Here is a 13,752-nt window from a genome sequence, read left to right on the forward strand (position 1 = left end):
TGCCGAGGCGCGCCTGGTAGCCGCGCCATCAAAGCCGCGCGTCTAAGGGGCACGCGGCTTAGGCTGGCTTCGGCTGGATTCGCCTGGGAGCCTTTGGAATCCCCTACATCCGCTGATCTATCCGTGGAAGTTGGACTTTCTATAAAAGAACTGCTGTCTGGTTAAGGTATGCTAAGCATATACATATATTATACTCTCCTACTCCTCCATTAGAAAAGTGTAAACAGATTTGTAAGGTCCTCTCTGCTATTTCAGTTCTTAGTCCCATTTCCAATATCCACTGAAGTAAAGATGCCACATACTAAGAGAAAGGCCTCCCTCTAGTACACTGAATATGGAACATGGGCAAAGGACTGTTGCAGAGTGGCTAAATTCCCCTCAGATAACTCCTGTTGAGGGGGTCGCTATAGGAATAGATTTAGAACAAAATCGAAGCCTATTGGCCGAGGATATCTCGCTAAGTCCAGGAGCGCCAGACACACCAATACCACCTGGTAAAGAAGAGGGGTCACCCCATAGTTTACCAGATATCCCTCAGGGTGACTCAGAGAGGAGGGAGGGAATCAGTATAGCAACTGAAGGAACGGAAATAACATCCAATGATGAATCTTCTCCACCTGAGACTCCTGAGCAAATGAGAGAGCGAAAGGATATTTCCTCTTCTGTGCAGGACAATATTCAAAAAACAGAAAAGATCATTCAGGAAGTGATTGTGAGACCACCAATCATCACCTTGGAAACTTTATGGAACTTTTTGATAAAAATGGACTCCTCTATTAAGAAACTAACTGAGGTAGTGAAAGAAACTAACAAAGTAGTTAAAGGCAATTCAGATATATTGATGGCTCAGCAAAAACAAAGGATGTAGAACAACGTTTATTGAAAGTTGAAAAAATACAAGTGCAGCAGATAAAAAGTGAGAATGAGATACAGAGGAAAATTGAGAATATAGAGAATTACTCTCGCATATTAAATCTTCGAGTAATTAATTTTCCTATTATTGGAAAAATGAACGCATTAGAATTATTTATATCTTATATTACTCAAATATTAAATATGCCGGATCAGATTATGCCAACTATAGTAAAAGTTTTCTATATTAATACCTCCTTAAAATTGAAACAACAAACCAAGGAAGTGGAAATCCAGAAAACAGATGCTGGGTCATCAATAGATCTAACTGCTCTTATAGAAAAATCTCAGGATGAGCTGGTGATAGAGAAAAGGGGGAATATATTGGTTACATTAGCATTTTATCAGATAGAGATAATATATTGAAATACTTCTTTTGGAACATGTCAAAAACATTCTATGGTTACAAGGTTTGGATTTATCCGGACCTTGTAAAGGCCACTCAGCTTAGGAGGAAGAGCTTTTTAGCTCTTAGGAAGTATGTTCTTGAAAAGGGTGGTCAATAAATACTCCGTTATCCTTGTAAATGTGCTATAAAACTGAATGGGCAAAAATATCAATATACTGACCCGGAACACCTTAGAGCACTTTTGGGGTTTGAGAAGGATGGCAAATAAAAATAAAAAGGGGAATTAGTCTACAAATTTTCTATGAGTTAATTCATGTAAAATGCTCTTAATATGATACACTTCTCTTCTTTGCTTGTTAATAATACAGAATATGTTATAGGGAAAAATTGCAATATTATTGTATTTCCTAAACCATTCTCTTACATATATCTGTAATTTCAATTACAAGTTATTGCTTGTATTGTAATTAAAAATTTAATAAATAAAGAATTTAAAAAAAACAAAAAAATTTGGAGACACAAAGTGACGTTATTAGATAATACATTTAAGACAAATGGAAATTATTTTTTTATTTGATGCATAATTAAACTTTGGAATTAACTGCTGAAGGATGTGATAAAAGCTATTAGTATAGCTGGGTTTAAAAAAGGTTTGGACAAGATGGTCTATAAACCATTATTAAGGTTGACTTGGGGAAATCTACAGCTTATCCATGGGACAAGCAACATGAAATATATCGACGTTTTGGGATCCTGCCAGATATTTGTGACCTGGATTGGCTATTGTTAGAAAAGGATACTGGCTTGATGGATTTTTAGTCTGACCTAGTATAGCAAATCTTATGTTCATTTGTATTTAAAGGGATTATCACAGCAAAAGCTTCTTGCTGGTTAGTGGTTCTTTTGTTTTGCTCCTTTTTTTTTCGTGTCTGTAGTTTCCTTTGGAGTTTTCATACAAACATCACTGGCCTCTATTAGGTTGCAGTGCTCCTTTTGGAACCCTGCAATTATGGGCCCTCAGTGAGGCCTTTAAGCATTGCCATCGTAAGATGATTGGGACTGACTCTCATTAAGAGCTGTAAACACTGCCTCCACAGCATCCCCAGCCCTGGCTGACCTGGGAAATGGAAGATCTGACCTGGGAATCAAATGGTGGTCCATACATGGCATCACACAGCACTGCCACCGAGGCACTGGGTGATTGTTTTACTTTTTTGTTAGACAACCTTTAGCTGAAGAATCCTATGTCTGTGGCTTGGTAAAGTGCTTGTATTCAGAGATAGCAACATTACTTAGTTGTAGCAAGTGTTCTATGAAGACAACCATTCATCTGCTACACTTTTCCCCTGACTTGCCCTTTGATGGTGTTGTCCCTTCAGTCAAAGCTTTTATAATAAACTGAAGGGTACTGCAGGCCATGTAGAGCAAGAACTGCCACGCTAAACAGGGAAGGGCGTTTGCAACTTTCTACAAGTTGTGGAAGAACCTCTCTCTATTTGTTGAGCGTGGTTATGTAACCCACATGTATGACTGGTGAACTGCTGCCTTACAAGAACTTCTGTGACAAGTACGGTAAGTACCGTTTTGCTTTCACAGGCTCTGGTCTAAAACTCTAAAGCAGAGGTATTCACTTCCAGTCTTTGAGTTGTAAATAGATTGGTTGTTCAGGATATCCCAAATGAATATGCATGAGAGTGATTTGCTTGCATGCTGCTTTAGTTGAATGCACATTTATCTGATGTATATTCATTGAGAATACCTTGAAATTTTGAGCATTTGTGGCTCTTGAGAGCTGGACATGAATACCACTGCTCTAAGGCATAGGAGCAAGTTGTAATTGCTGTTGTATGTCACAGCACTTTATGGAAGGAATTGGGATTAATTGAAAAATATCTAGGAACCACAAATAATGGTCAATTAATGTCACTCTACTGAAACTTCCTATTGTATGATGTATAGATAAAGTACAATAGAATCTTATTTAGTTTTGCTGGTGGACAGTTTTTGCTGGTGGACAGTTTCTTGGTCACATTTTAAAATAAGTATAGCAGCTGAGTTGGAAAAATTGTCTAGATCAGTATTTCTCAATTACTGGTCTGTGGATCAGCAGCAGTCTCTGCCAGCATTTTCAAATCCGCCATTCACTGCAGATACCAGCTGCCACTCAATTGACCACAGCAATGAGTGGGACACACTCTGCTGCCCAAAACCATCAGATCAAAATATCCTGGTAGCGGCTTCACTCCGAATCCCACAGTGCTGCGTACTGCTCCTGCTTCTGGGTGCTGGGACAGACTGCCTGCACTCTCCAATTTTCTCTACTTGGATGCAGCGGAGATATGATACAGACCTTCAGATACCTGAAAGGTTTTAATGATGCACAAACTTCAAACATTTTCCATCAGAAAGGAAACAATAGAACTAGGGGTCACAAAATGAAACTCCAGGGGGCTGACTCAGAACCAGTGTCAGGAAATATTTCTTCAAGGAGAGGGTGGTGGATGCTTGGCATGCCTTTTCTGAGGAGGTGGTGAAGAAGAAAATAGTCAATGAATTCAAAGGGGCATGGGATAAACAGTGTGGATCTCTAAAGGCTAGAGGACAAAAATGAAGAGGGTCCATGGGGGAAATCTGCATGGAGAAGCAGTTACTACACTTATCAAGAGGTATGGGGATTACTAACCCCAATCAATAGCCTTGATGCTTTTGATGTAATTGCAGTATTGCTCCCTGCTTTGATGGGGGATGGGAAGGGGGAACTGGATATAGACAACAATCAACATGGGCCCTGACTTTTATGGTCTGGGGTACTGTCATGCAGACATAAGGAAAAAAGCATAGCCAAGTCCCAAAGCAAAGAATGTCAAGCAGCATTGTCTGAATTATCAAGAAGACTCTTCACCCAGTTTAAATGTTGGTAGCAGTAATTAATGGGTTTGATAGTTGCTTGGTTTTGATTGTAAATATTACTACCCTTATCATAAAGCATGGGGGTAACTGTAAGGAGTGGCAGTTACTACCCTTGAGAGAAAAATGAAGATATCCTGCATGGAGCAGTAGATACTATTTATTTATTTATTTAGAGTTTTTCTATACCGGCATTCAAGATAAAAATCACATCATGCTGGTTTACAATTAACAGGGGGTATAATATGAAATTAAAACTGTAACAAGTGAAGAGAATGCTGAAGTTACAATGAAACAAGGATGTTCAAAACTGGGTGAGGAAGGAAAAGGCTAGAGGAATTTAACAGAAAATTTAACAGAGCAATTATTTACAATGTTCTAAGAGTGTCTGACTATTGACACTGAATTGAGATTCAGTTAGGGTCTGGAAAGGCTTGTTTAAACAACCACGTCTTAAGCCTTTTTCTGAATGTTAGAAGGCAAGGTTCCTGTCGAAGATCAGGAGGAATGGAGTTCCAAAGCGATGGTCCTGCTGTAGAGAAGGCCCGGTCTCTAAGTGTTATATGTTGAGAGGTTTTGGTATGGGGTACATGTAGTGATCCTCTGTAGGCTTCTCTAATGGGTCTGGAGGAGGTATGTTTTCTGATCGGGATTTGTAGGTTGAGTGGAGCATGGTAATGGATGGCTTTATAGATAATGGTAATGGACTTATAAATAATTCTGTAGTGTATTGGCAGCCAGTGTAGGTCTTTAAGGATGGGAGATATGTGGTCTCTTCTCCTCGTGTTTGTCAGTATTCTGGCTGCCGCATTTTGGACCACCTGAAGGGGTTTGGTGTGAGATGAGGGGAGACCTAATAAGATAGAATTACAGTAGTCGATCTTAGAGAAGATTATTGCTTGCAGAACCGTTCTGTAATCTTGAAAGTGAAGGAGTGGTTTTATTCTTTTCAGGACCTGTAGTTTATGAAAACAGTCCTTAGTTGTTTGGTTGATAAATGATTTTAGATTCAGACGATTATCGATTATAACTCCTAGGTCTCTTGCTTGGGTGATGTCTAGGTTGGCTGGTGGATTCGTAGTGATATTACTGTTTTCCGGGGAGATGAGAAGATGTTCGCTCTTAGAAGAATTTAGTATTAGGTTTAAGCTAGCGGAGGCAGTTGATTTCTTGAAGGCAGTTTTCCCAAAATTCAAGTGTTTTAGTAATGGATTCTTTAAGGGGGATCACGATCTGGACATCGTCAGCATATAAGAAGTGTTTTAGGTTCAGTTTGGTTAACAGCTTGCATAGTGGAAGAAGGTAAATATTGAAAAGCGTGGGCGATAGGGAAGAACCCTGGGGAACTCCTAGGGAGGAATTATAACGTTGTGATTCTTTATTGTGAATTTTAACCTTGTAGCCTCTGTTACCAAGGAATGTTTTGAATCAAGCAAATGCCGTTCCTGTTGTTCCGATGTTCGACAGCTGTTTTAGGAGGATGGAGTGGTTAACAGTGTCAAATGCTGCCGAGAGGTCCAGGAGAATCAGTAAGAAGGAATGACCTTTATCGAGGCCCATGATGAGGTGGTCTGTCAGGGATATGAGTAGGGATTCTGTGCTTAGTGCTTTTCGGAATCCGTATTGGGTGGGGAACAAGATTTTGTGATCTTCGATGTAATCAGCTAGTTGTGTATTAACTAATACTACCATAAGAAGCTTGCTGGGCAGACTGGATGGACTATTTGGTCCTTTTCTACCATCATTACTATGTTACTACTGCTGGGACTGATCAGGCTGGCAGACTAAACATGAACATCAGGCTCAGCTGAATCCTGCACTGCCCCCACTTCAGCCCTATAAAAAATCCAACACGTTGCTGGCTATATGGCCACGAAGGCTGCTAGAAACACCAGGCTCTTAAAGGGGCAGCATCTACCCTTCACTGCCACCAATGTATAGATTTTTAGCCCCTATCTATAATGTCCTCTGGAATAAGGAAACCTGATTTTTTACTTCTTCCCTGCTCTGGGAGCAAGAAGCACAACTCCTTTGTCATAATTCTTGTAATTAAAACATTACAGGGTGTCTGGATTAAGACTTTTGGAGACCCCTGAAGGAGAATGAGCACATGGAGTCCCCCCTATCTCCCCCACAATTTAGTCACAGAAGGGACATCATTCTCTTCCGCTGATAAGGGAACTTTTCCTCTCCTTCTTCAGGAATATCCCCCCAACTGTACAGCCAGTGGTCCATTCAATTTAGGAGCTCAGTCAACTGCTTTCTGACATAAAAAATATTAAAATATTAAGAATCAGTGGTTTAGATCAGAGGTGGGCAAACTACGCCCCACAAGGCAAATCTGACCCATCAACATATTTCATCCAGCCCTCTTATCTCTAAGAAACTGATGTGTTCCCTGCACCATGTGTCAGGCAAAAAGAGGAGTTCTCCTGCACCACAGTGCCATGCATTGACATGCTACTGGGGTTCCCAACTCCCACCAGTAAGAAGAGAGACACTGTGCAGTAAAATGCTGGTGAGGTTCCTAACCCCCCCCCCCCCCCCCCAGTAATAAGAAGAGTGTGGCCTTGCAGTGGCATGTTGATTGAGTTCCCAACTCCACCAGCAAGAAGAAGAGAGGCTCCGTGGACTGGCTCCCTCATTCCTTGTTCTTCTCCTCCCCAGTTTAAAGGATTCAGGCCTGCCTCTTCTGCAGGAATATATTACTTATTTTGCAAAACTTTCCTTTTTAGCGGTTTATGTCTTTAAGAGCTTAAAAAAATCCCTCAGTAATGCAGCAATCAGAAGAGCAATGTAGGCCAGGCATCATAATTGGAGTTGCAGCTGTCTCACACGGTGTGGGATCCAGCTGGAAGCTGATTTTGTTGCATGAAGAGCTTAGACAGTTATGACTGTTTTGTTTCCCGCACGGCGTTGCACCGTGGCCTCTCCGTGCAGCATGGGAAGTGGTGCTCTGGATGTTGGGATCGCAAAGCCATGCTGCTACCATCAGGGCTGTGCAAGTATGTGTGTGCGTGGCGAGGAGGGTCCCTCGGGAGAGGTTCTGGCCACCGCGGAGATTAAATGAGCTAAAAAAACCTAACAAACCAGCATCCCTGGGACTCGGGAGTCAGTCCCGGGCTCTCAGGCAAAGCTGGGAAGAATGGGAATGGTGGCCATTTTAGAAGAAGCTCTCTGGTGCCGTTGGGAGGCATGCTGGTGGAATTCCCACTCCCTGCCAACAAGAACAGGCCTTGCATGGTGGAGGACCTGAAGTTGACCTGCTGGTGGGCTTCCAGCACACAGCCGGCAGGAAGACCATGATGATGCTGGCAGGAAGGGCGAGTCACATGGTGGATTGGGAAGGGGTGAGGGTGGGAGTGACTATGGGGAGGGAAGGGAATGAAAGGGGAGAGGGATGAAGAAGTGGAGGAGAGGGGAATGTGATAGAGAAGGAAGGGAGTTGGGGGGAGGGAGCACAACTGAGAGGAAAGGGAGGGGGGGGAGGGAGCCTGACTGGGAGGGAAGTGAATAACGGGGGAGAGGAAAGTGATTGAGAGGGAGTGGTGGGAAGGAAGGGAGTGGGGGGGGGGGAGGGAGTTTGATTGAGAAGGAAGTGAAGGAGGGAACCTGATAGAGTGAAAAGGGTAAAAATGAAGCAAAGGAAGGGGCTTGAGTTAGGGGTGGTGAGTGACAGAGGGGAGGGAAGAGGGTGAGTGGGAGTATGAGGACTAAGTGGGAGGATGATTGACTGAAAGGTGAGGAGGGGTAACTGACTGAGGTGTGAGTAGATGAGATGGGGTGAGTGAGAGGGAAGGGGGAGGGAGGAAGTAGTGAGAAGAGGGAATAGAAGGATTTGTGAGTGTATATATGAGAGAGAGGAAAAAGTGTGTTTTCTCACCTGCCCCCTACTAATGCACTATAATCTCAGGGTAACTGTAAATCAAAAGTTCATAGGTATGCAGGGGGCACATTTTTATCCTTATTAGTTTTAATTATTGGGTGTTATATATGTCTGCTGTTTTTAAAGATTTAATTGATTTTTGGGAAATGCTTAACCTTTTTTAATCTTTATTCTTAAGTATATGTTCTGTTTTTAAATATTTTTTTTTAGTTTATTATGGTTGATTTTATATTTCTTGATTTTGTTTTATGAGTAATGGTGATTTCAGTTTTTGCATTATTGCACTGGCTTGTAGTGGTTTCCTGTTTTAAGTTATCTACACTTTTCTGTTTTATACTTTATGGCCTTTTTATTCTCATTTGGTGAGAGTTTGTCTGTGTTCTGCATTTGTGACCAAGGTGAGGTAGTCTACTAGCCAGGAAAACGCCTTGCACCTCTCGGGTTGAAAGTGTTGCTGATTTTGTTAGAGGCGGGGGATCCATGATTGAAGGGACACCTTGAATGCTAAAATGATGGCATTTAAGCCTGCTGGATACTGAAATGCCTGCAGCAAGTGGTGGGGGTTTGGTTGTCATGTTGAGCTCCAAGGGAGAACCTTCCCCTGCCCTCTCCTGGCCCTTGTTGCACTTGATAACTTGTAATGTGGCCCCAGCACAAAAATCTTTGCCCACCCCGGTCTAGATTGAACTACATGCCCACAAATGACCAATGCTGGGCCCACAGCACTGTAGACTCTTAGAAGAAAAATATAATTGTAAGTTATTTTCCAATACATTTGTGGGGTTTCTTTTGAGGCGTCACTTCTGTCTATCTGCTGTTCTGCTGGGGTTAATCAGGGAGAAGGTTGTTTCATAGAGGGGTCAGCAGAGGGGGTTACATTGTCAAAGAGTGTTCAAAAAGTTGTTGGTGTGCTTTGCTGTATAAGGAGGGGGAAATAATATTAGTGGGGTATGCTTATATAGTGCCACAGAGAATTAAAAACACTTTTAAAAAAATGGAATTGGCCTTTTCTTGCCTGCTCCAGGTCCCTTCTACCTTTTCTTTTAAAGGACAGAGTGAATCATTTTGGGGGAAGGGTCATAAATGCTTTATAATGAATTAAACTGGTATCTGTTGTAATGTCAATCATGAATATTTGCTTTGATAGTGACAGGGATATCATTATAATTTTGTTATGTGTATCTGCCTTTTTATAAAACTGTTTTAGATGATAAGTTGTTAATACCTGGAATTAAGGGACGACTACAAACGTTGCTTTTAATGCGGTCTCTTGAACCTTGAGCTAGGATCAGTGAAACTTCATGAAGGATATCTTCATTGCAGTCCTCCTTTAATTTTGAATTTCAAAGAACCCTTACTGTAGTATTTTTCTCTTATAACTGACGGCCTTATATTGCTGAGCTAGAAAGGGCAGCAGCAATCATCATATGGTTCCACGAGCAGCATTGGCGCTGCATGTTTGGAATAGGGTCTAAGCTTCAAATCAAGTTCTTTCATTCTATGTGCTTACTATTCACTTGCAGCAGACACAACAAATCTAAATCATGGGGCTTTCCAAACCTGTTGTCTTGATCCCACAGTCAGGTTTTCAGAACATTTGCTATGAATATTCATAAACTTGCATACATTGGATCCCCCCTGTATGCAAATAAATGCCATGAATATTCATTGAGGATAGCAATGTTTACTGTAATAATATATTTCCTGAAGCCTCTGATTGTCTTGCCTGCGCATCTTGACTAGATTGTAAGCACCATGGAGAAGGGATTGACTCTTACGCTTATCTGTACAGGGCTGCAGATATCTAGTAGCACTATAGAAATGACTCGTAGTAGTAGTTGGATAAGCTAAAAGATCAACTGGCTGTTGGATCAGTAGGTCTGGGCACCACTGCCATATTAGATCAGTTCTCTAAATCCTATGAAATGGCATTTGAAACTCATTGATTACACCTGACCATACATGGATGAAACAAGTGTGAAAATAGGAGGTGTGACTGGAGGTAACTTTAGTTTTTGAGCCGTAATTAATAGCCAGTGCTCTTACAGGCAGGCAGCAGTCTCTTCTCTCTTACCTCCCCATGTCTCATTGCAGAGATAATCAGCTGCAGGCGTGGAGAATCACAAACAGGTTGCATTAGGATAGCTGCAGTGGCAGCTATCCTAATGCAGTGACTCTTGCTTAAAATGTTAGTTGAATTGTATGTTTTTGTTTTCTGTGAACAGAAAGGGTTTGTTGCTCTCAGCCAATCCTATTCACCGCTTTTGGTTTCTCTGGGCTCTTCCTATGGGAGCTGTCTCCTGTGTCGTACTGGAGAAACCTTGCAGCTGTTCTCACCTGCTGCCCTTCCTGGCCTGCAAGGTGCAGGCTTTGAGTGTAAGCCCTTTGTTTAAGAATCAGCTATGGTAAAGAAATGTCTATAAGAGTTACTGCTTGCTTGTTCAAAATCTGTATCCGTGCATGTTATGTAAAGATCTGGGAAATGCAGACACATGCTGCTGAATATATATTCCCACTGCTCATACACCACCTGTTTTTACTTTGAGCCCAAGGATTTAATTTCAAATGCAGCAGTGGTTTACTTAATGCACATTGAAAAGGGGAGGAATTGTTTTTAAAGCACTTGTTTGAATACAACTTTTCAACTTATTGTCGAATTTCTGTTTGTGACTTGTCTGTTTTAACAATGTTCTTTTTGTTCCAAAAACCGGCCAGAGGAATAGCATTGAACAGTAACTGGAGAGACAGACTGTTTAGTGCAGTCAGACTGAATTCTGAGCCACCACCGAGAAGCACCTGCTGCACCTTTTGTTTCTGTGCCAGTTTGGCAAGTAATTCTGTGCTCTGGTCCTCTTTAGTTTGTCACTTGTGGGTGAGTGGAGTGCCTGAGACACCATCCCCATTGACAATCTAACATGGGACTATAGAATAATTGTGTGATGAAAATGACAGCACCCTCCCCCCCCCCCCCCCAACCAAAAAACAAAAACAAAAACAACAAACTATTCAAACCTGTTTTACTAGCCATAGGGACTTGCAGTATGTTGATTTACCATTTTTACAGTTTTATGCTATCTAATGGCCAGCTTATCTAATTCCCACAAATGAAAAGACCCTGTTCCTTTATGGCACTATAATTGCTTACGTTCACTGGAAATCTGCCAGGTTTACCAGTGGGATTGTTGGCTGATCAGATAATTAATATTCTTTGGGAGTGGTCTTCTGGACAGCAGTTCTCATCTGGCCATCCTAAATCAGATCTGCCTGCCCTAACTGTGCATATTGCCCATTCAGTGGAACAGAGGCGGAGCTCTCTTAGGGCTGTCGTTTGTGGCTTTGAGTGATTTATCTCATCTACCTTGCCTTCCTTATATCTTACCTTCATTCTACAGAAAGGAGCAGGTCCTACAGGGCTCCTCACTTACCACTGTTTTGCTGTCTTTGCTGCTATTTTTATCTTCTCTTTGACATCCATGAAATTACTTTTTTCCTGTCATTATGAATGGAAGCTCATTTCTTCCCAGGCAAGGGAGAGTTAATATGTTAATATCTTAACTTTCTAGGCTTGTAACGTTTTTTGTATCTTCAATTTTTATTCTTGCTTTCCAACAGCATAAAATAACAGATTACAAAAATCCATAAAATATACAACATAAACGAGGGAGAGAGAAATACAAAATCTATAAATGTAACAGGCCTGTAATTTATAGTCCCTTTTGACAAAAAAGCATTGCATATTTATGAAAGAGAGTGCACTGTTGTATTCTGGAGCTTATGAACCAGTGCCCCTTTTCCCCAACTGTTTCCACAAACCATTTTAAGTTTGGCCAGTAAACTGAGGCTTGTGGTGGTCACCCTCCAAGGTCTCAGCTGGGACCTTAGCTAGGAATTGACCATCAACTGATTAAAATAGGCTTTAGGGAGTTTGGTGTTTCTCTGTGGTCCGTATAAATAGAAAAGCTTCTTGGAATAGGTGGAAGGATATTTATAATATACTAGTAATAAGAGCCCATCCAAAGACAGGGAAATAATGTGAAGTGTTGGAAGTGTGTAATTGAGATGTTTGGTAGTAGAGAGTGCAGGCTAAGCTCGAGTGTACTGTGTGGTGGTAGAGAGGGGATCGGACAATTCAGAGAGAGGGGCCCAGCTGGAGAGTACAGCCAGAGAGGGGGCGGTGCTCAATTTCCATGAAGTAGTAGTAGATGGTGGATTGAACAATACAGAGAGAGGGGAGATGAAGTTGGAGAGTACAGGGAGAGGGGGTGGAGCTCAGTTTCCATAGAGGGTGGAGCTGGAGAGTGTGGAGGAGCTAGAGTACAGGGAAGGATGGGGCAAAGCTCAATTTGCATACTGGTGATGCAGGTGTGCGGCAACTTTCCTCTTTATTATGGTTAGATAGCTCTGCTGAATGCAAATGCCACACCAAGGAGCAATCAAAGTATAGTTAAGATAAGAATAATTTCTTTTTTAATTATTTCTGAATTTTACAAATACAACCAAGAAAACTCTTGTACAGAATGATGCAAAGAATTAAAGAAACATCTCAATATTAAAGAAACAAGCAATTGATCACTTTAGCCCCCAAAATAAAGGAATTTGCACAAAAAAGGAGTAAATTTACATCAAGGAAAAAGACCTAACATGGCATCTGTATGTGGCTACATTACATACTTAACCCTGTGTCACTCTCCGATGAGAGATGTTGGATTAGGAGAAGAAGATCCTAATGGGGCATTTTGCAATTGCCTGAGTTATAAAATTAGCTAATTACTGGGGATCAAAGAAAATAGACTTGACCCCTCTAGCTGGACCACCCTTTACAGGGAAAATATAACTAAAATAATGCCCCAAGTTGTAACATCCCAGATCTCAACAGAAATCTCTTCCTCCTCAGCTGAGTTGCTCTGACAACATCAGGGAAAATAATCATCTTAAGATCCAAAAAAGGATCTAATCTATGCTAAAAAAATTCAGCTGAATCCACCAGACATATAACAAAGTAGAAGGAAAAATGTTTCTACTTTAATTGGTCCATTTCTGGTGGACTCAGAGTTAGGCTTTTTGTTTTTCTTCCATTTTCAGTCATCATTTGGGTATTAGCTGTAATGCTTTGTCCCCACAAACTGGAATCCACATTCTAAACTCTAATGTAATATGTGTCTTCAGTGTCATTGTTAGGAACATTTGACTAACCTAGATCCCACCGCGCTCAGTTAACTATAGAGGGCTCAATTCACAAAATTTGAAATTGGAAAGGAGGCTGTGATGAATAGCTGTTTGGAATTGATGGACAAATATTGAAAACCCTACTCTTAGAATGACTAAGTTGGTCTTCGGAGGTCTAATAGCAATGACTGAGTTGATAATGAGCATATAAACAGTGAGATTTTGGGGAGCAGAACCTTTCCTAACCTGCAAGTGTTGACTTTTCATGGAAAGGGTTGTTGCTGTTTTGGTATGGCATGTTTTCTATAGAGCTGCTGAAGAGTTTTGTGTACCTTCACAATATAGCTGTATTGTAGGTCATTTGTATAACTGTTACTGTGGTAACAACAGAATTTGAATTTGTTTTGTATGGTGAGTAGTAAGGGAAATATCCTTTTTCAGGTCAGTCAGCCATTTCAGAGATTACTGTTAGCTAATATGGTATGGATTTATTTTAATTTCTAAATATATGTATTTTTTGATATTTTTTTTT

At 41.1% G+C, this 13,752-nt stretch overlaps 1 protein-coding gene across 2 annotated transcripts in view; it reads left to right on the forward strand.

The window, feature by feature from the left end:
* CDKAL1 (CDK5 regulatory subunit associated protein 1 like 1) overlaps positions 1 to 13,752 on the forward strand; it is a 2,132,645-nt gene that overhangs the window by 469,853 nt on the left and 1,649,040 nt on the right. The window lies entirely within an intron of this gene.

Source organism: Rhinatrema bivittatum, chromosome 2, assembly GCF_901001135.1.
Source record: "Rhinatrema bivittatum chromosome 2, aRhiBiv1.1, whole genome shotgun sequence".
In the NCBI taxonomy this organism is placed as follows: Eukaryota; Metazoa; Chordata; class Amphibia; order Gymnophiona; family Rhinatrematidae; genus Rhinatrema; species Rhinatrema bivittatum.